The sequence below is a fragment of the Balearica regulorum genome, chromosome 1 (assembly GCF_011004875.1).
Source record: "Balearica regulorum gibbericeps isolate bBalReg1 chromosome 1, bBalReg1.pri, whole genome shotgun sequence".
Taxonomy (NCBI): Eukaryota; Metazoa; Chordata; class Aves; order Gruiformes; family Gruidae; genus Balearica; species Balearica regulorum.
In genome coordinates, this window is record NC_046184.1 from 55,404,609 (window position 1) to 55,423,861 (window position 19,253).

The following is a 19,253-nucleotide window of genomic DNA, read 5'->3' on the forward strand; positions in this document are numbered from 1 at the left end:
AAATGGTACAGAGTTTTCCAAGGAGGTATGAGGAAATGCCTTCAGGCACAGGTAGGAGAGACTAGGAAATGTAATTTATATAATATTGGTATAGCTACTCTGTAGCAGAGATTTGTTCAGGAAAAAGGCAGTCATTTGGTCTTTTTGTCTTACCTGGCTCTATGGCCCATGAGAATAGATGCAGAAAATGAGTATTACTAGCAAGAGGAAAGGATTTCATTTTTAAGTGTTGAGCAATTGGGGAAAAAAAAAAAAAAAAGATAAATTAAGGATCCACTTAAATTAAGCTCCACAAAGGAGAGAGGTGATGACTGGCTTGTTGTGTTTACACGTTTTGCTTTAAAGTGAATGTTGACAACGGATTCCTCTTTAAAACTGTGTCCCTAAGGGCCACAGCTCCACTTGCTTCCCCCAGCACGGTGCTCTTATGCACAGAGCATGCTCTCAGGTTATGGTGGTATAATCTGTGATTCCCAGTTGTTGGATTATCCCTTTGTATTGACAGGATTGCAGGGAAGTGGAGACCCATTATCAAAGTAAGCAGTGGTGCGAGGTGGAAATGTGGTGCCTGCCACCTTCTAAAGGAGGTGCTGTGTTTGCACTAGGATCCTTTGCCCTCTCCACCAGGTGGGAGCCATTGGTCCTGAAAGATGCAGTCTGTCACCGTGATCATCTCACGGAGTTGTCTTAGCTGACATTGCTGCAGAGGGTGTTGGTGACACTGAGGTCATCTAGTCCCTTTAAGCCCACCCCTTCGTAATGCTTTACAGTAAATCCTAGTTTGAGAAGGCAAAAAACTGGGTGCACTTGTGTAGTTTGTTGGTTTGTTGGTTCCTTTTCCGCAGAGAAGCTCTTGCATGGGTACTGTTCTTTTGTATGAAATGTGCCAACTATATTTTGCCTCTCTCTGTAGACAAGAAAGACCTTGTTGTGGTGGATAATGACAATGAAATGTATGTCCAAGGTGTAGAGCAAAGTGTTTTCCTTCATCGCTTCTGTCTGTCTGGTCTTCTTTTTCCTTCTTAGGGCTGTGTCACTACTGTTAATCGTCTGTATGGCAATAGTGTCTAAAGACCCAGCTAGGGCCGGTTTTATCAAGGGCAGTGCTTGACTGACCAGCACCAAATGAAATGGTTATTACTGTTCTGGTTTGCACTGCTGTCCCACCCAGCAGTACTCTGTAGCTGTGCAAGTCGGGGCCAAGGGCAGGGGTCTCTTCCTCTGGCTGGGCTGTCTCTTGGAAAGACCTAGTGCTTCTTCAGCTCTTGGCCATGCAATACCGTGACCCTGTGAGACAGGGATTTAGGGAAGGCAGTGAGTGAAGCCACCAGATGGTGCCCTAGGTCCTCTCTGCTCCCTTTCCTGTCCCCTGCCTGCCCACATCCCCTTGCCAGCTCCCCTGGTAGCCCCCAGACCACAGACTCCTGGAGGTGGGCACTTAGAGCCATGCAGAACATCCCCCGCCATGACTGGCTTCTGCCCCTGGGGTTGGCACCTCTGGCACCCCTCACAGCTCTGCGCCATAGCCCAGGTGCCACCAGCACCTGTGAAGAGATGGGGACAGGACAGGTTCCCCTCCTTTGCATCTATGAAGCCTGGAGAAATAGCTTCATCAGATACCAACATCTTGGCATAGTGCTGCCCATGAGAGGGATAGGTGAGTGGCTGCTGACATGATCATTGGGTCAGACTGGCATCTGAAATGCAAAATTGGCCAGATTTTGGGGGCTGCATGGAGCTGCCACCACTTTCTTTCACCGTTTGGGAACAGCATCTTATCTTGAGTTTGGGAAAATTTACTGTGTATCAATGGTGGAAAAATCCTTTGCAGCATATGCTGCTCCTCTTCTTTGCTGTGTCAGGAAGCTGATGAGGGCTCAGATTCCGCTCTTTCTGTGTTTTGGGATTCTGTGGTGGTAAAGATTTGCTATCCACAGTGAAGTATCATTAAGAGCTTATAAATAAAAAAGGAGAAGGTCAGAGAGCACCAGCGACTACCTGATCTCCAAGGGAAGAGGAAAATGTGAACCTTCAGTATCTCCTCTTGCTTGATTCTAGGGTAAAACAGTCTCCACTTACTGTCAGGGATAAAATGTTTTTCTTTGTTAATAATAAAATAGAAATGCAGGTTACTATTAGTAACTAATATGTTACTAGGTACTTCACTGTTAATAACCAGGCCTTTAAGCTGCCAGCCTGCTTTACGAGCTGTGGATCTACAAGGTCCACAGCACCGGTGCTGCAACGACACAGCCACCTGGGGACAAAGCACAATGGCTCTTTGACAATACCCGGGCAAGTTCCTGTGAGAAGTGACACAGGAGGGCACGTGGTCAGCTCCTGAGGTGAGGAACATTTAGGCAGGAGGGGAGGGCTGCCATAGCCCGCACACCAGTGCTCCCCCATTCTGGGAGGGCGCCTTCTCCTCACCAGCCAATGAACTCCTGGACCTCCTCTTTTCCTTCAGCTCTTTGAAATACGTGGGTTGTGTTGCATCGCTCTGGGCCACATGAAGATTTGAAAATCCAGCTGGTAGGACCAGGCAGGTCAGCCACCCTGCTTTAAGGAGTCAGAACGTAATTATCCAAATTGGAACAGGGTGAACATGGAAAAGCTAACATATGGGCTGCTTCTAAACGTTAATGTCTTTTAATAACCAGTCAGGGCCTCTGGTTTCTATCCCATGTGAAAGATTTGTCTGCCTACAATTTTATGCAATGATACCCGAGCACTTCCAGGGGTAATAATTGTACCCAACATACCTGTACCACAGTGAGCTTCCCTCCCTTGTGAGGGAATTAGCCCTGTAGTGCTGCTAACGGTGCTTTTAGCACTGACACGTGCCATTAAAATCAAATCTTTCAAAAGTCCCTGCAAGGCTCAGTACGACGTTTCAGCTTCATACATGGAAAAATAGTGACTCAGGAGGTTAATGGAGACTCAGGAGGTTAAACGACTTTTACAAAATTGCAGATAGTCAGAGGTGAAGTCAGGAACAAAGTTCAGGTCCCTATGTTCTCATTTGTATCGCATTGTCCAGGTAGGAGCCAGTAGCTGTGTAAGTAGGAGCTGTTGAGCTCCTTATAGTTTGGGGGGGGGGGGGGAGTTTCTTCCTAAGTCACCAGCACTGGTTTCTGTAGCGCTTTGTTTTTCAGTTTTGATTTCTCATGCACGTTTTGATCAGGCTCACATTTGCCTGGCTGACGTCCGTTTGCTGAGGTAGCAGAGCTGCAGAAGTCACTGCTCTTTTTTACGGAGGTATCCACCATTTTGGCAATAAGGAAAGCTCGTAAGAGCCAAATTACCATGGAAAGCCCAATTATGTATGTTATAATTCCCCAAATAAATGTTTATGGAGGGAATGTGATGAGTTGCTGCCCATCCACCACATAAAGGCTTCCTGGCTGCTGAAGAAGTTCCTGAGCTTGTCCAGGGGGTTTAGACAGGGAAGAGCAAATGGCTGCAGCTGAATCGCAAAGGCTCAGTCTGCTTGCCTGGAAGGGAGGCAGGGAAGTTCCTACCACCCCAACAGTTAGAGGCTGGAGAAGGAGGTGTGAGGAGAGGTGATAACGCTGATAATTACGTGAATGGAAATGCTTGCCATTCTTTTTAATGTTTAAAGGAAACCACAGTTTTGAGGTGATGTAATTCCTGCTCGGTTGGGCTGTTTATTCAAGCAGGGCTGCGCTGCGCTAGCACATGGGGAAGAGAAAGTAAAACTTCAGCTCAACTTTTGCTCTCTCGGGATTTCTATATGCTTTCAGACTTGTTCAGGTCAAGGCAGGGTGTGAATCTGAAGTACAGCAGCTCTTCTGGCACGGCCCTCTGTGCAGGCCGGCCCTCTGCTAAAGAATGTGCAAAACGCAGATGGACTCTTCTCCTCCCCAAAAGATTTAAAATAATCTTGCTGTCCATAAAAATCAGGTTAGCTATTTTGGGTTCTTGCAGAGCTAAATGAATGCAGCATCTCTCATTTCCAGTCATGATAAGTCACTAGATATCAATCCTTAATTGCTTGATTAATCTTGAATTTTCAGAGCTGACAGTGCCTGTCCTAGCACTTAGACAAGAGCTACATTTAAAACAAGGGAGAAAACACTTCCTTTTTTTCTTCTTTTTTTTTTAAACATAGCCTGCAAGGTAAGAGCATGAAATTACAGAAAGGTTTGTAAAATATGTTGTCCTGAGAAAGATGGGCCATTAGGCAGAGTGCAAGTGAAACAGTCAGAGGTTCATGATAAACTAGAGAGGTGTGATGAATTAATTTTAGCATATGCTTCAGCAACTCATTACAACACTATCTCAAACCCAAATGTTAGTACAATTATATTTGCTTTATGCTCATGCGTGTTAGCCGGTGTTTTTCATTTAAATAAATAAGCAGAAAGGTTTCCTTCATGAAGATCATGACATTTCTATGTAGAGAAAGGCCATTTAAGGTCAACAGTTATGGGGCACTATACCTTTGTGTGCTTCGTGTATGGTTAGACTGATAATTATCACTGTACATGCCTCCCTAAGGGGTGGTGTTTAAAAAATATAGCCCAAATAAGACATTCAACCCCCTTAGAGAACATTTAGAAAATTGTTTGGGGTTTTTTTTTTTTTTTTTTTTTTTGGCTTTCCCCCCGTCCCCAGCAATGTGTGTGTGGCACATCCAGGATAAAGCAGCAACATGGTATATCAGCCCTTGCTTGGGAGGAATATATGATACTGCCGAGTCTCCTTTTCTGTATGACAGGCAGGCCAGAATATATGACGGCACAGTGTGATGTAAAGGTGTTATGGGCACAAGTTCAAGTTGGCTTTCCTGTGTTAGAAAAAGGACTTATCTTGATCTCATCCCTCTAAGTAATAATAAAGCCTCTGATTTTTTTCATTCCAATTAATTGCTGTATCTGCATGCCACAGACTTCTTGGGAGAGGTAAGTGCTGCCCAGGACATCTACTCAAAGGTCTGTGTAATCTGAGGGAACATTGAGGTGACAATATTAAAACACAGGAGTGCCATCACTGCTGTTCTTACCAGATAATGAGCCAGTGGCCTCTGAAGAAAATCCCAGTGGTAAAATTCTGATAACACGCACCCCACACACATCCCCAACCCCTCTGAATCCTTCACTCCCTCCTTCCATGGTTACCTGCTGGAACTCGGTATGGTTATTTTGGTCTACAAGTGTCTCCAGCAATGGCGTAGAGAAGGGAAAGTTTCCACCATGTACTGGGCTGAGACCTATTGCTCTGCAGATGTCCCAGTTAGTGGGCAGTTAAACGGTCCCAGAGGCATATTGTCCTCATCTAATCCCTTCCTGCAGTCAGGGTTTCTTAAGTGGTTTCTTGTGCGCTTTGCTCCATCCAGTCTTGTGTGAATCAGGTGATGGGAGCTCCTCTGGGATGCTGTCTTGCAGTCTTGTAGATTAATGTTTCCTTTGCTTAATTTAATTTACATTTGTACCATTTATACTCCCTCAGACAACCCTAAACAGTCTTTCTCGCTCCCTGATGCTTCTGCACCCCTGAAGTTCTCATACGCAATTCCCGTGATGCTCTTCACAGTTGTTATTTGGCCAACCTACAGACGCTGTAATCCCTTCCAGCTTTTTTATCATTTTATGTTCCTCTTTTTTTTTTATTTTTTTTTATTTCCCTCCCAGTTGTTGACATCTAGCTAGCACTGAGTTGTCCAGAACTAAACATGTCTTCAAACTGCGGTCTCACCACTATATTAAAAAATGGGACTATTGCCTATATCTCTGAGAAGAGGTCTCTGCCTTTACAACCCCAAATTAAATTAACTGCATGATTTTTGCTGCCATATCACATTGCAAAAACATATTAAATCTGCTGTCTACTGTCTCCCTGAGGTCTTCTGGTATTTCTGCTTTCAGTGCTTGAGCACAGATGATTCCTCTCTTTACCTCAGATTCTATCTTTCAGTAGCTCATATGTTGGACCTACTGCCTTTTTAGACACATGGGATCGTTCAGGGTTCCTCTTTGAGGAAGAGCAGTGGGATTCCTTACACAGAAGTAAATTCTCTCTGGTTTTTAGCATGAAATAGTCTGTCTCCACCATTTCCCCTCCAAGCTGTCCTATGATACTCTGCCTTGGTGCAATTAAAAGGCAAGTTACTCTTTTTGGTTTCCAGATTTTCCTATTTATAACTGTATAGAGCACCGGCCTGTATGTTAATAATCTGCAACAATCTGTTTGAACGTCACATACTGAGGATCACGGGTTGAAACTTTTTCTGGAGAAAGGGAAATGCTGTTCTTGCCTTAGGAAGTTCCTGTCCCAAAATGTCAAGAATATGGATTAGCTTTTCTTTGGTGGGGAATGACATATTAAAATGTTGCTTTGTGCAGGAGACATTTTTCTATGTGTGGCTCAACACTCTGAAATTAACTTCTCTGGGAAATAAGGTCTATCACAGAAATTGCCATAGTCCTCATTTTCTCTGGTATAAATGCAGAGCAACATGAATAGAGGAAAGGAAAAAAAAAAAAAAAAAAGAAACCCTCATGAAACCAAAACACTTTGCTCCATGCATCATTTTCTTGCTAGGGAAAGAACAAGAAAAAGAAAAACCAGCCCTCCATGTGACAGATGTTAGTCAGATCTGCTGCTAATGCAGTCCTGGAAGGTACTTGGATATTATGTGTATGAAAACAATGTAAGAATTGATACAAAAGGGAATACATTTTATCATATTCTATTTCACAGGTAAGAGAATCTGGAAGAATTGGTTAAAGCAGGCAAGATGTTAGAAGTAAAAGCGGTGTTGTAGCTGTGATGGTCTAAAGATCCTAGGGAAGCAACGTTTGTGGTGAAAGGTAATATCTTTTATTAGATCAACTGATAGAACTGGAAAAAGCAAACAAGCTTTTGGGCTCAGGGTCTCTTTTATCAGATCTGACAGAAAGCAGCAATATTCAAGCTAACTACAGGTTAGATACAATTGCTCTTAGTTTAATCTAATTATATTAATCAATTTGACCACTTGAGAAAAAAAAGGAGCACCTATGGAGCGGAAGGGGGTGTGAGCAGAAGTGACTGACAGTCTGCTGGTTCTCTGCTGGACCACTAGCGAAACAGGGTTGTTTGTGCTGGTGACAAAGGGAGAGGTCAGCAGGGAGGCTGCAACGGGCTAGGAAGGCAACATCTCCGTTAAATCCACGAGCTTTAGTATCCAGGGATTATATATTTTAATTCCAAGCTTTATCTTTTGGGAACATTTTGTAGGTCTCCTTTGGGATAAGGATTGAGGGGTTCCAGTTGTTGCCGTCTGACGAATACTCTCCTAATGATGAGTACGTGTTTCTGTCCTTTATGGGCTGACTGTGTGCGCTCATTCTAAGGCAGCAATTATTTAGTTTCATTCAGATGGTTTCTGTGGGGGTATCTCGTGTGCTGGATGAAGTGATGAACTGTAGAGATTTGGGACGAGTATGTGCAGGAACAAAGAATTTTGGCGGTTTTGCTGTGGGAGGAAGGGCATTGATTATGCTGTCTGTGGAACAGCACTGGCGTATTTCATGTTTGATGCTCTGGCGGTATCTGGTTCTATTTCATGTGTTTTCATCTGCGGATTTGCTTCCTGTAATGAGCTGGGAAAGGGAGAGCCTGAAGGTTAGGAGAAGAGGCACTGGGAAAAAAATCTTTCAGAGATAGTAATTTAAAAGATTATTTTATGTGTGGATTTTAGCATGGAATATTATCGCTATCAGGGGCACGTGTTTATGGGAGGGAACGCAATAGTAGAGACTGTAAAATAAAAAGCAGAAAAACAAATTTGCAGAAAGCTAATGCGGTCAGAGACTTTGCCAGTCCTTGTTAATTTTGGTTGCACTAGACAAACACCAAATAAACCTTGATCCCTTGAAAAGTGATTTTCCAAAATTGCTGCTGTTGTCGTCGTATCTTTATTGTAGTAAATTTGTATCTATTTCGCTGGAAGAGTGACCTTGCTGGATAAAGCAGATCACCAGTGTTCCCTTCAGAGCAGGTGCAATGATATCTGCAGGGCTGGCTGAATCTTGCAGCTTCTTGGTGCGTTTTGGATGGCTGCTGGTCTTATTGCATCCACTTTATAGAGAGAGTTTTATGGTCTGTAGGTTCTTGTGTATGCGCTAGCTTGCAGGGTGCTATTTTTTAATGTCAATTGTGGTGTCTAGAAAGCTGATGCCAGAGTAGGAGCAATCTTGGGACTGACCAGAGCAGCAGGGAAGCTGGTCATTGAATTTGCGGTTGTATTTGATGAAGGAGTCTGAGGTTTTCTGAGCTGTCTGCATTTCTGATAGAAATGTCATCTATGTTTCCTACATACGGCCTGGCTTGGAGGTATAATGTTTTTCAGACTTGGCTTGTGAAGAAAAATGGCATACTGGGGCACTAAAGAGCTGCAGAAAGGTGATCTCTCTCTGCCCCTCACTTAGAGCTTGGCAAACAAAAGGAGATGACTAAACGCTGTCTGAAGAAGAGAGCTGGATGCTTGCTGCATGATGTAGCAGATAAAAAAAATTCACATGGTTCAAAAAAAAAAAAAAAAAAAAGACAATACATTGAAGAAAAATCTTTTGGAAGCTGTTAAATACGAAGACCCCAGCTGTGGGTTGGGAAGTGCCTGACCACAGGATCACCAGGTCATGGGGGATTCTTCTGGGGCAGTGTCATGGCTCGCTTGTTGGAGCCGACAGTCTCTTAGGGTTTGTTGGTTCAGCACTCTTGGAGGCAGGATGCTGATCTGACTCAGTACTGCTATTTCTCTGATCTCTTCTTAAGAAAACGAGGGGTTTTCCTCTCTTTTATTGCAAGCCCCAACTAGAATGCACATAATTACATTTTTATTTACTTTCCAGACTGCTGCAGCAGGCCCAGGCCTATGCATAGGGCCCGAAGCGCAGCAACAGCAGCCTCAGGAGGGGAACAAGCCCACTGTTCAGGGGTCCGTTTTACCCACTCCTACCCACGCTAAAGGAGGCCGGGGAAGCCCCTGCCTACCTGCCTCGCCTGTAGCCCCTGCAACACCCCACTAGCCGTGCGGAGGCCGGCAGCCGTTTCTCTAGGAAAGGCGCCGGCTGTCCCGAGGCCCACCGCGGCTCCCTTTCCCCCGCCGCAGCAGGCGAGGAGCAGAGCCTTCCCGCCCCGGAGCGGGGCCTGCCGGGCCGAGGCAGAGGCCGATCCCACCGAAGCCTCGGGGGAGGGAGGGCGGACCCACGGCACCGCCTCCTCTCAGGAAACGGGGGCGTGAGCGGGAGCCGGGAGGGGAGGGACACACGACGGGGCGCAGGGACCCGGGGCAGCGCCCTCCCCCTCCAGGCAGCGCTGTGAGATGCCAGAGCCCTCCTCCGCGCCCGGCCCTGCCGAGGGAGCCCGCCCCGCCGGCGGCTCCTCCTCCTCCCCCGCCGCCGCTCTGCCAGCAGCCAGTCGGGCCTGAGACCCGCGCCCGGCTGCGGGGCCTGCCTTGAGCGCCGGCGGAGGGCGGGCAGGGGAGAGGGGAAGAAAAACCAGCAAGGAAAAGCCCCGGAGACCGAACCCTCCGCGTCACATGAGCTGACAGGATCCGTACCCGCTCCTCTCCGCGCAACAAAGAATCGGGAGCCCCTCTGCCCGCCGCGGGACGGGGCGGGACGGGGCTGCCATGGGACCCTGAGGGCCGGCCCCCGCAGGTAAGCGGCGGCCGTTACGGCGGTTGCTCGCCCGCCTCACCTTGCGCGCGAGGGCGCCCCCCCACCTCGCGGGAGGGGGGGCAGGTGAGGCTGGGGGCGGGGCGGGGGTCTCACCTTGCTGGGGGCGGCGGCGGGGAGGGGGACCGGCACCCCCCTTTCTCCTCTACCCCCCTTTCTCCTCTTCCCCCCTTATTTGTTCTGAGGTGACTTTTTATCTCTTGGGGTCTGTCTGCCCTCCCCTCCCCCTTCTTCCCCCCCCCTCCCCCGGTGTATGAGGTGTTTACTGGGGGGTTTGTTTTTAAGCGGCCCGTAACCCGAGCTCTCCCCGCGCCCCCCGGGGACGGGACGCTGCGGGAGGGGGACCCGCCGCCCTCGCGTCTCGCGTTCCTCAGCCGCCTTCCCCGCGTGTGAAGGACAGGCGCCTCCACGCCGGTGCGCGGGGGGCTCCGGCAGCCGGGCCTGCCGGCGGCGGGGGCAGCGGGATAGTTCTGGGGCTGCTGAGAGCGGGGGGAATCGCTGATGGTTGCGGCAGGCTGTCGCTTATGCCCCTCGCGTGGGTTTCTGTCCGGCTGTCTGCGTGCAGCCATCGTTAACCTCTAATTCTTTCATATTATTTTCTTTTTATGGCGAACAAACAGTTAACGCCGTGCGGTTTTGTGCATTGCCTCCCCCCTCCTTCCCCTCCCTTTGCCCATCTTCCCCCCCCCCCCCCCACTTATGGACCAACACGTCGTGACCTTTCTTGCTGTTAAGAAGAATATTAAGGTGATCTTTATTTTTGTTAAAGCGCCATCCCTCTTATGAGCTGCTTTTCCCAAGCCATATTACTGCTGGCGGTGGTAGGCAGCCCCTCACCCACCCGGGACTTGCCCACCGGGACTGTGAGTGGAAGTTGTTGACAGCGGCGGGGGTGCGCACATGTGCCACACCGAGCGGCCTCACAGCCACCGAGGTTTACAGCTGGAAACTCCCGGTGGGAGCCCAGGCAGTGGTGTGGCGAGACCCGCCGCTGGGTGAAAAATACCCCGTTGAGGCTGGTGTCTGAAGCTGCTTCTTGTTTGGGAAGTGCTCTCCCCCCTGGTTTTGCTGCATGCAGGTGCTGAGAGTGTGGTGCTGGGAGGGGTGTTGGGGATGCAGAGGTCGGGAGAAGTTTGTGGGTAGGAGAAGGGGGTCCTGGGGAGATGGGCTGGGGGTGCAGGAGGAGCTTGCAGGGAGCTGGGGCGGCACAGGGACAGGCTGGATGTTGGGGAAGAGCGAGCAAGGGGAGAGCACGAGTGATGGGAATGGGGGGCTGTGGACACCCTGGGCAGAGGACTCAGCCATGCAAGCGCTCTCCCCTCTTTGTGCGTGTGGAACAGTGTGATGCTGCTGAAGGGAACAGTTTTATGTGTGAGGGTTTGGGTTTTTTTCTCTTGAAATTTATCTTTGGCCCATGACCCTCTCTGCTGTGATATGAAAATAATCTGCTCCTGGGCACAGCTAGCATCTTCCTTCATACACCAAGCAGCTGCCTGGCTTGAGTCTTAACGCAGGTGCCCGTTAACCCTGGCTCTGTCCAACTGGGAGTGTCCCTCGGAAGGAGTCTTCCCCTGCACGGTTATCTTGGCTTGTGGGGACAGAGGAGAAACCACAGTTCCCTTTCAGAGGGAGATGCTAGGCTGGCCTTGATAATAGAGTTAAATCTCTTCTCTTTAAGTCAAAATTAAACATAAGTAAAACTACAAGGTGAGGAGAAACAAGCCACCTGCAGCCCTCTGGGTGCCCAGTGCCTGTGAGGGCAGAAACAGCCCCGGCGAAGCCATTTGTGTTCAGGCGATGGGGCAGGACTGTGGTTCAAGCAGTAGGGAACTGATTGCATGCCAGGGAAGGCTGTGGAGAGAGGGGATGCCGAGGGTGCGTAACACCTTCCAGTGCAGCTAATGTGTCCTGAGATGTTTCACAGCTCCTCTCGCTTCAGGCTTTGGAAAGAAAGGGGGTGCATGAGCAAGGAGGTTGGGCAGACACTGCGGTCGGCCTCAACCATTCAAAGACTACAAGTTAGCCCGCTCGTGCCACCCCCACCCCAGCATTTTTAAGGAGTGGCGTTGGGGTCCTTCAGGCTGAACCAGATTTGCAAGTTTATGCATCTCTTCATGCAGACTTGGACCTGGAGTTTATTTTTAATGAAAACCACAAATCTTATGTAGTGTGACTTCAGTTAAAGTAGTGAATGCTCCAAAACCGGGCAAAACTGTGAAAGCAGGCAATACTGATTTTAATTGCTCATTTTTTCCCAAGATTCCTATTCTGACTCCCCTCCCTTTGTGGATATTTCTTGGTTGTGGTGGGGAACAGAAGGGAACTTTTCAATAGCCAGCTCAACTTCTGCTGACTAGGGCTGAGAATGTGACTGCTTTTTAATGTAACCAGTTGTGTCAGGAGGGCCTGGACTGGGACCCTGACAGTTTGTTTCATGTGGGTCATTAGCTGCCATGGAAGACTAATGACTGTGCCTGACAACTTGTGTCTTCATAAAATAGGAGAAAAGGTTGGCTTTTCCCCTAGAATGGACGGGAGGCTTGAAGTGAAAGTTAGTTCATCTGTCCCTTCCCTTCAAAAAAATGTACAGCACATTTTTGCAAGTGAGTCATCAGGTACAATTTATTTCAAGTATTTTTAAGCTATTACGAATTTGATGCACTTTGGCTACATGCTCACTGGAAATTGTAAGACAGTCTTGCTAGGATTTGCCCTGGCTGGGCTCGAAATGCTGATGAGAGAGTTTCCTTGCTACAGACCTTTTAGATCCGAGCAGAGCAGAAGGGTACAGAGGTGATATAGGAGCAACATAAACTATCCAGCCTTTTCTTTCTGGGCAGCCTTTTCTGACAGGGGTGGGCTGACAGCAGGTGAGGCTGGAAGCAGGAAGGGGTGGAATATTTTGATGCCCTGTGCTCTGGACAAACTGGGAAGGGAGCATGCAAGGCTCTTGTCCATCAGCCAAGCTTGTGCCGAAGGCCGTGCTGCCTCCCCCTGACAGACTGTCTCCCAGCTGCGCTTCTTGAGAGATGTAGTGCGGGATCAGATATGTGGTGCGCGGAGGGCAAATTCCCTCCAAAGTCACTTTGTCATGGAAGTCATAACGGGGATGCACAGATTCAGGAATGATTATTAGTGTCTGATGACCTGGCTGGGATTGTGTAATGACACTGAGTAAAAGATAAAAGGTTTTATATCCCATAAACTTGGTTCTCGCTTCAGGGTGAACCTCAAGGCTTTTGAAAACGTGTGAGTTTGACGGCTCTCTGGTAGCTGCACATAGGTGCAAACGTTAATCGCTTGAAGCAAGTCCTTAAAAATAAGAACAGACACATGCAGGCTATAGGCAGGAAAATGAAAGAAGAGCTAATTGCTAATTTTTGGTGTATTTTTTAAATCATGTTTAATCCTACGTATATGATTCTGTGAGTGACCCAGCAGCTCCAGCAGTTTATTCATTTATTTAAAAGAGCTTTGTATTTCACCTTGAAAACCACTTCCTGCCATATGGTTATATTATTTCCCTATGCCACGTTTTTTGCTAATTATCAAGACCATTTGCTTTAAAATAGGTGTTTTTAATTTCACAGCCTTGTCTGCCTCTCCTGCTTGATCCTGCCCTGGAGTCAAGAGGCTGTGTCTGCTCATTCTCCATGGCAACAGGCTGTGATTTACTTATTTCAATTTAATTAAAAAGCAGCTATCAAATTCTAGGCATCTTATATGTTCCTTATATTAGAAAAATATCAGTGGATCAGTCTCCACAACAGATCTGCCAACCTCAGAAATAAAATTCTCACCCTGAGCCACTGGTTTCTTTCCCAGTCCATCCCGGTTGGAAGGGTTTAGGGGAAGGGGGAGTGCTGTGGCCTGTCCTCAGGCGGAGTAGATGAGGGCCACTGGACTGGGGTCATGGTAGGAGTCGAGTTCTGAACTCCTGTAGCATTGCTGATAACATCGGGGTGCCACTTTAAACTGCAGGACTACTTGTTCAAACCCATTAGGTCGCCTCTCTCTTCCTGCTGTTGTGCAGCTGTTGGGAGGTTTTGGAGCTTGATGGGTTGGCATGAACACCCCAGATCTTGCCTGGAAAGGGCAGTGTCGGTTGCATGCTCTGCGTATGGACTACCGCTTGCTGGGGCAGGGGCTTTCTGCAGCAGCTACATTTTGGGTGCTAGTACAAGGTTGTGATGCCATTGCAGGCTTGGGCGAAAAGGCATAAGTATCAGTGGGTGCAAACACCTGTATTTGCTGCAGTGAAAAAGCAGAAAATGGCAGCTCTGCTAGAAATGTTATTGTGTTTATCAGCTCTCCCTGTGTGAGAGATTTTACAAGTCTAAATCCTTTTGGTCCATCTTGAAGCCTAACTGTTTTTTGATGCGTGTATGATACAGCTTTTGGTTTTAAGCTAGTCACAGCACAGAAACCCACAACACCCTGTTGAGTTAAGCGTGCTTGGTATTTGTATGCAAGGTAGAAATGAAGGCCTTAATCCTAAATTAGTTTTCCAAGCGTTGTGGTTGTACAAATAGTAGTTTGTGTTAGTTGGGAATAAGGAAACGTATGGGTGATGACAGGCAGTTGTTGACTAAAGAGAGCACAGTGTGAGGAAAGGACCTTGGGGATGGATGGAGGAGCATGGTGAATTTGCTAACATGCAGATGTTAGATTTGGTAGTAAATGGACAGAGTGGAACCAGTGTAATTAAGGAGTGCCAAAATTAACACTCCTTTTTGTCTTCAATACCAACACCCCGATTCTTAATAGGATTATTTTCCCTTGAAGGGACTGTTCAGATGACTCAGCCTTTGGAGTACCTGCATGCTGGTGGTGTTTTCTTCCTGGGAGAAGCCGGGCCCACTGAATTGTATAACTAGACTCAGGTGCTATTTCTGAGCTCTGCTAATGTGTGGAAGAAAAAAAGTTGGCTGTGCATTTTTATTAAGCCTTAAGGAACAGTTATCATCAGAAGAGTGCCTGCACAAAACTGCATTTTTTTTCTTTCCTTTAGTGTTGCTACTCCTGGTGCTTTTTCAAAGTCATCGCTGGTGATTTTAATAACAGATGTAGGTTCTTGCTTCTCCTAGCCCTGCCAAAGCCTGCGAGGCCACGGCAGAAAATGTTGGACTCTGGCTTGCTTATCTTCATCAATTAAAATTGTGTACAGAGTTTCTAGCTGCAGATTCCTGGTGATCATGCATCAACTGGGAAGACCCTCTCTGAGTCCAAGAGGTTAGCAGTTAAGCATGTATTTACTAGTAAAGTGAGCATGTTTGGTCTATGGGATGCTGAGTGGTAAATCTGAAATCTCATGATGTTGTTCCTAATAAAAACAGAATAAAACCAAGCAAAACCTCAGAACAAGCTTGTGTTTGTTACTGTATTTAAGCAGATACATTAAAGGAATTTATATCCAAATGGTAACATCTTTAATTCTTTATTACTGGTTTTACTAGAGTACAGGCATGATCTGTATTCTTTAAGAGTTCATCTATTCCTCTTGCTTATCCAGCTTTGAAGTAGACCTTGCTGATATTAATTTCTGTATAGCCTGTAACCTCATCTATAAAATGAAGGGAATACTTCATACAGGCAGCTGTGAAGTTACATTTATTGTCTGTAAATTGCTTTTAGTAATTGAGCAGAGGAGGTGGAGAGGAATAAAGACAGTGGAGTAATATGGGCTTTTTTTTTTTTTAATCGAAAAGAACTGCATTATTTTTGTTCATCTGATGATGTAGAAGCTGATGGGGAAAGAGAAATGTTTTATCAAGAGCACCCTGAAACTAATTGTTAAGTTTGTAATGAAAACAGACATATCTGAGCATAGTGATGAAGGCAGCCATCTTGTCTGATAATAACAGGCTCCAATTTACAAATAGGCACCATTATTATTTGAAATCCTGCAGTACCTCTCATATTTCTGTCTGGTTTGGGTCTGCTCGGTTTTAACATCATTCTTTACCTACACGGCTGCCTTCATCATCCAGTTCAGAAATGCTGTTGGTAGGTAGAGCCCAATAATAGGTAAAAACTCCCTGTTTTAAGATTATTAGCAAACACCTCTATTGCAGACTTTTCAGCTAGGTCCCTTGTTTTGTGCTGACCGATATACTTGTTGGGTGAAACTCATTTTCACGTGGATAAGGATGGATTTTCTTGCCGTGGCTGAACCAATCTAACCGCTTGCTCCTTCTAAGAGGGGCGGTCATGCCTTGCTTGTGGCTCTGTGGCTGTATTCCTTGCCTTGTGCCCACTGTGGCGCTAAACAGATCCAGCTTGTTCAGCTTTCTGCAAGCTGACGTGCCCAAAAATATAAAAAAAGTGAATAGTTTTCCCTTGGGACAGAGAGCTGAACCTGCTCACCGGGTTCAGGCTAGTATCAGAGCTGCTGTGCGGGAGGGGTGAGATTTGTTTTGCCGGTAGTGAAAGGTAGGGAATGAAAGGAAGGTGGAAATGGGGGGCCCCCCTTTTTTGGCAGCAGTGAACTATTAGCCTGGTTCAACTGTAATGTGAAACCTCACCCTCAGCCTTCATTTTCAGGTCCCTCCCTTCCCCTCCGCTCCTCTCATTCTTTCCCCTGGATATACTCATGTGCCTCCAGATGCTGACTCCCAAACAGTATTTTCAAAAGGGGAAAAAAGGGAAAAGGTTCAGTTTCGCTGCATCTGCAGTAAGAGGCATACTGTAGTTCCCAAGAGCCTGTTGCTAACAGTGCATTGCTATGAGCCTAAGAATTATTATTATTATTAGGCTCATATATTATTATTAAAGGGCTCAAAAAATAGCTATAACCCTCCCCTATGAGAGGGCAAAAGGAGACTGCCTGAGGAGATTGCTGTAGGCTGAGTTCATGAAAGAGCTTCCCCAAACGTGGTGTTGGTGGCCGTTTGGACTGAGGCCTGGGACAAATGGCAAGGGCTGGGAAATGTCCGGAGAATTTTCTGCATGCCTGTGGTGAGCCAGGCCTGAAGTTGGGTACCACGGCACCAGGAGGAGGTCTCTCCATCTCTGAACTATGACTTGCAGTTGCTCCAGGTGCTGCAGCCTAACTAATTTTCAGACACCACCAGAAATTGGGAAGGCCTTGCTGCGGTATTGCAGAATGGTGCTGTCTTGCTCTGGGGATGCAATGAAGCCAGGGGTGTGCTGAAGCTCAGACTCTGCAGGAACTGGCCGAGGCGAACTTTGCTTCTGCTGACCAGCATGAACAGTGTTTCTGCCTTGGCTTTGCCATTGATGGATTGGTGTATCTGCATTAGCCCTTGCTCACTGTGGGGAAGGGGGGAAGTGTCACCTAACGAGATGCATACCCAAGTGTCTACTTAGCAGGGGCACGGTGCAGGTCAGAGTGTGCGTTTGGGAGACTGGATAGAGGCGTCTGTTGGCCTACAGTGATTACTTTGTGGCTAATGGAGCAGATATCGTGTCTGTCTGGTGGATTTTATACAGCATGGAGGTGAAGATGATGTCAGTGAAGAGCAGTGTGCCAGAGGCAGTGGGATGCAGTGAGCCTGTGCATATATGGACTGACTGAGCTGCTGTACCTGGTGGGAAGGGCAGGTTGCAATCGATGTGGTGCACAAATTAGAAATGTTTGTGCAGCCATTTTCACATAAAGTAGTAGGGAGGGATGAGGGAATTTGCTCCAACTTCAGAGTTGTTAGAGGTTTGTTTTGTGTTGTACTGCGGTTGGTTGGTTTTTTTTAAAGTATTTAAGTCTAAATTCTTTTTGTTGGTATGTGACGATATTATAGCAAGAGAAAGATTATCGTAGGGTTCTGTTGCTTTGCATAGTAAGATTATACACTGGGTGGCTGTTACAGTGGATTTGTGTTCCAAGGATGGGGTGAATAAAGGAAAGAACCAGTGTATTGGTATTAAATAATGGTGCCACTGGATATGCTGAGTACAAAGTGTCTTTGTTTTCAAGGATATGTTTTTTTAAAATCTGACACACTTATAAGCCAGCTGCAATATTTTTTTTTTTTAAAGACACATTTAGAAGAGAGGGGGCAATACAGAAAATGTTGTAAATCTCATTGAGAAGTATGGGGTTTTTCCATCCCCTTGCACATGTGTGCAGCCTCTGGGGAAGATGTTAGTGAAGGAGCTGGATAATCGGGGTCTTCTCCGGAGCTGCCATTGTTCTGATTGATGTAGTTGGTATTAGCTGGGGGATGTGTATAGATGCAGGGACTGTCTGGGGTTCCATTTCTGTAGTGTTCCTTTCTTCATTCCTCCTGGATAGAGATATGTATCCTGGCACTTTTGTCTTCCACCTACATCTCTTTCTCATCTCCTGTAAATACTTGCTGATTATTTTGTTGTTGTTGTTGTTGTTTTTCTGGCAAATCTTCAATTGTGCTTGTAATGGGTGACTCTCCTCCTGTGCTGTTTAACCTGGCTCACGATGATGGGTGTTTCTGTGAGCCAGTCTTTTCCTGGTTCTCTTTGCTGAATTTTCATGCAATCTGCCCAGTCTGGGGGTTTCTCTGCTCTTGCGTTTGTCGTTCTAGTGAAGATCCAGGTATGATAGCTGGCTCTAGCAATGCTCCAGCTGCCCTGTGGAGTGCAAAGGAATGCAGTGAAAGAAGCAGCCATTCCAGGGCCCTGTTTGTCCTCAGACTGGAAATGCCGAGGGCATGTTAGAGTTCCCGTGTAGGACTGCAATAATTAAATAGTGCCGGGGAGAGAAGGGAGTAGGAGAGCATGTGATGGTCACTTCAGATAGATTAACAAAGAAGGGCTATTACGGTGCCAGCAGAAGACATCCTTCTGTGGAGGTTCCTAGCCAGGAAATATTTAAAAAAGCTGTCCCAGAGAGTGAGAGAAAAGCCTGATAAGTCTGTGCTATAATTAATTGCCCAGATACCACTGGAGGAGCAGCTTGGAGAAGAGAACTCGCTCATACATGAGCCGGGTGTGGTGTAGAGAGGGAAGCGGGAATTTCCTGACTCTTGTTTGCAAAGCTCAAGTGTAGAAGGAATTTTAGACGTAATAGGTGGAAAGAAGGACTAAAATTAATAGGTAGTTCCATTTATTTTCTTTTTTTTTTCTTGCACTGCATGCTCCTGGCTAGTGTTAGTTGAACATCAGTTGAAGCAGTACAGAGCATGCTTGGGAACTGGAGACATTAAGCAGAAAGAGAGAGCGAATCTGATTAGCTCTGCTTTTCGTGCATTAAGCAGAAAGACGGGCTGAAATGTGATTGCAAACAGATAATAGCAGCAGGCTCCTGAGGCACCACCACGACCCAGCATATGGGGTGATGGATCTAACCATGCCATGGAACCGTTTCTTGTAATAGAAGCCGCTTGTTTTTTTGTTGCGGTTTCTGTCGTACTTTCTAATTATCCTGTTCATTGCTGTCTGCCATTTTGAGCCTGGCCACACAGGATGGCTCAGCCCCCTGGAATGTGTGCCCTGTTGAGCACTTCTGCCCTGAATAGTAACTTAGCTCTAGTAGCCAAACAGTGGGAGGGAAGAGGTGCCAAGGCTTCAGAGTCCTAGCTATTTCCCCCCTTATTTCCAAGAATAATGGAAGTAACAGCTGCTGCTTTTGCC

At 46.8% G+C, this 19,253-nt stretch overlaps 1 protein-coding gene across 10 annotated transcripts in view; it reads left to right on the forward strand.

Moving 5' to 3' along the window:
* Positions 1-9,389: 9,389 nt before the first annotated feature.
* Positions 9,390-19,253, forward strand: part of TCF20 (transcription factor 20) — a 131,758-nt gene continuing 121,894 nt past the window's right edge. For 9 of the 10 annotated variants that reach the window (XR_012835144.1, XR_012835162.1, XR_012835169.1 and 6 more), the window contains exon 1: positions 9,390-9,668. The gene's annotated coding sequence lies outside the window, so the exon portion shown is untranslated. The remainder of the gene's footprint in view (positions 9,669-19,253) is intronic. The other variant, XM_075751031.1, reaches the window with a different exon arrangement.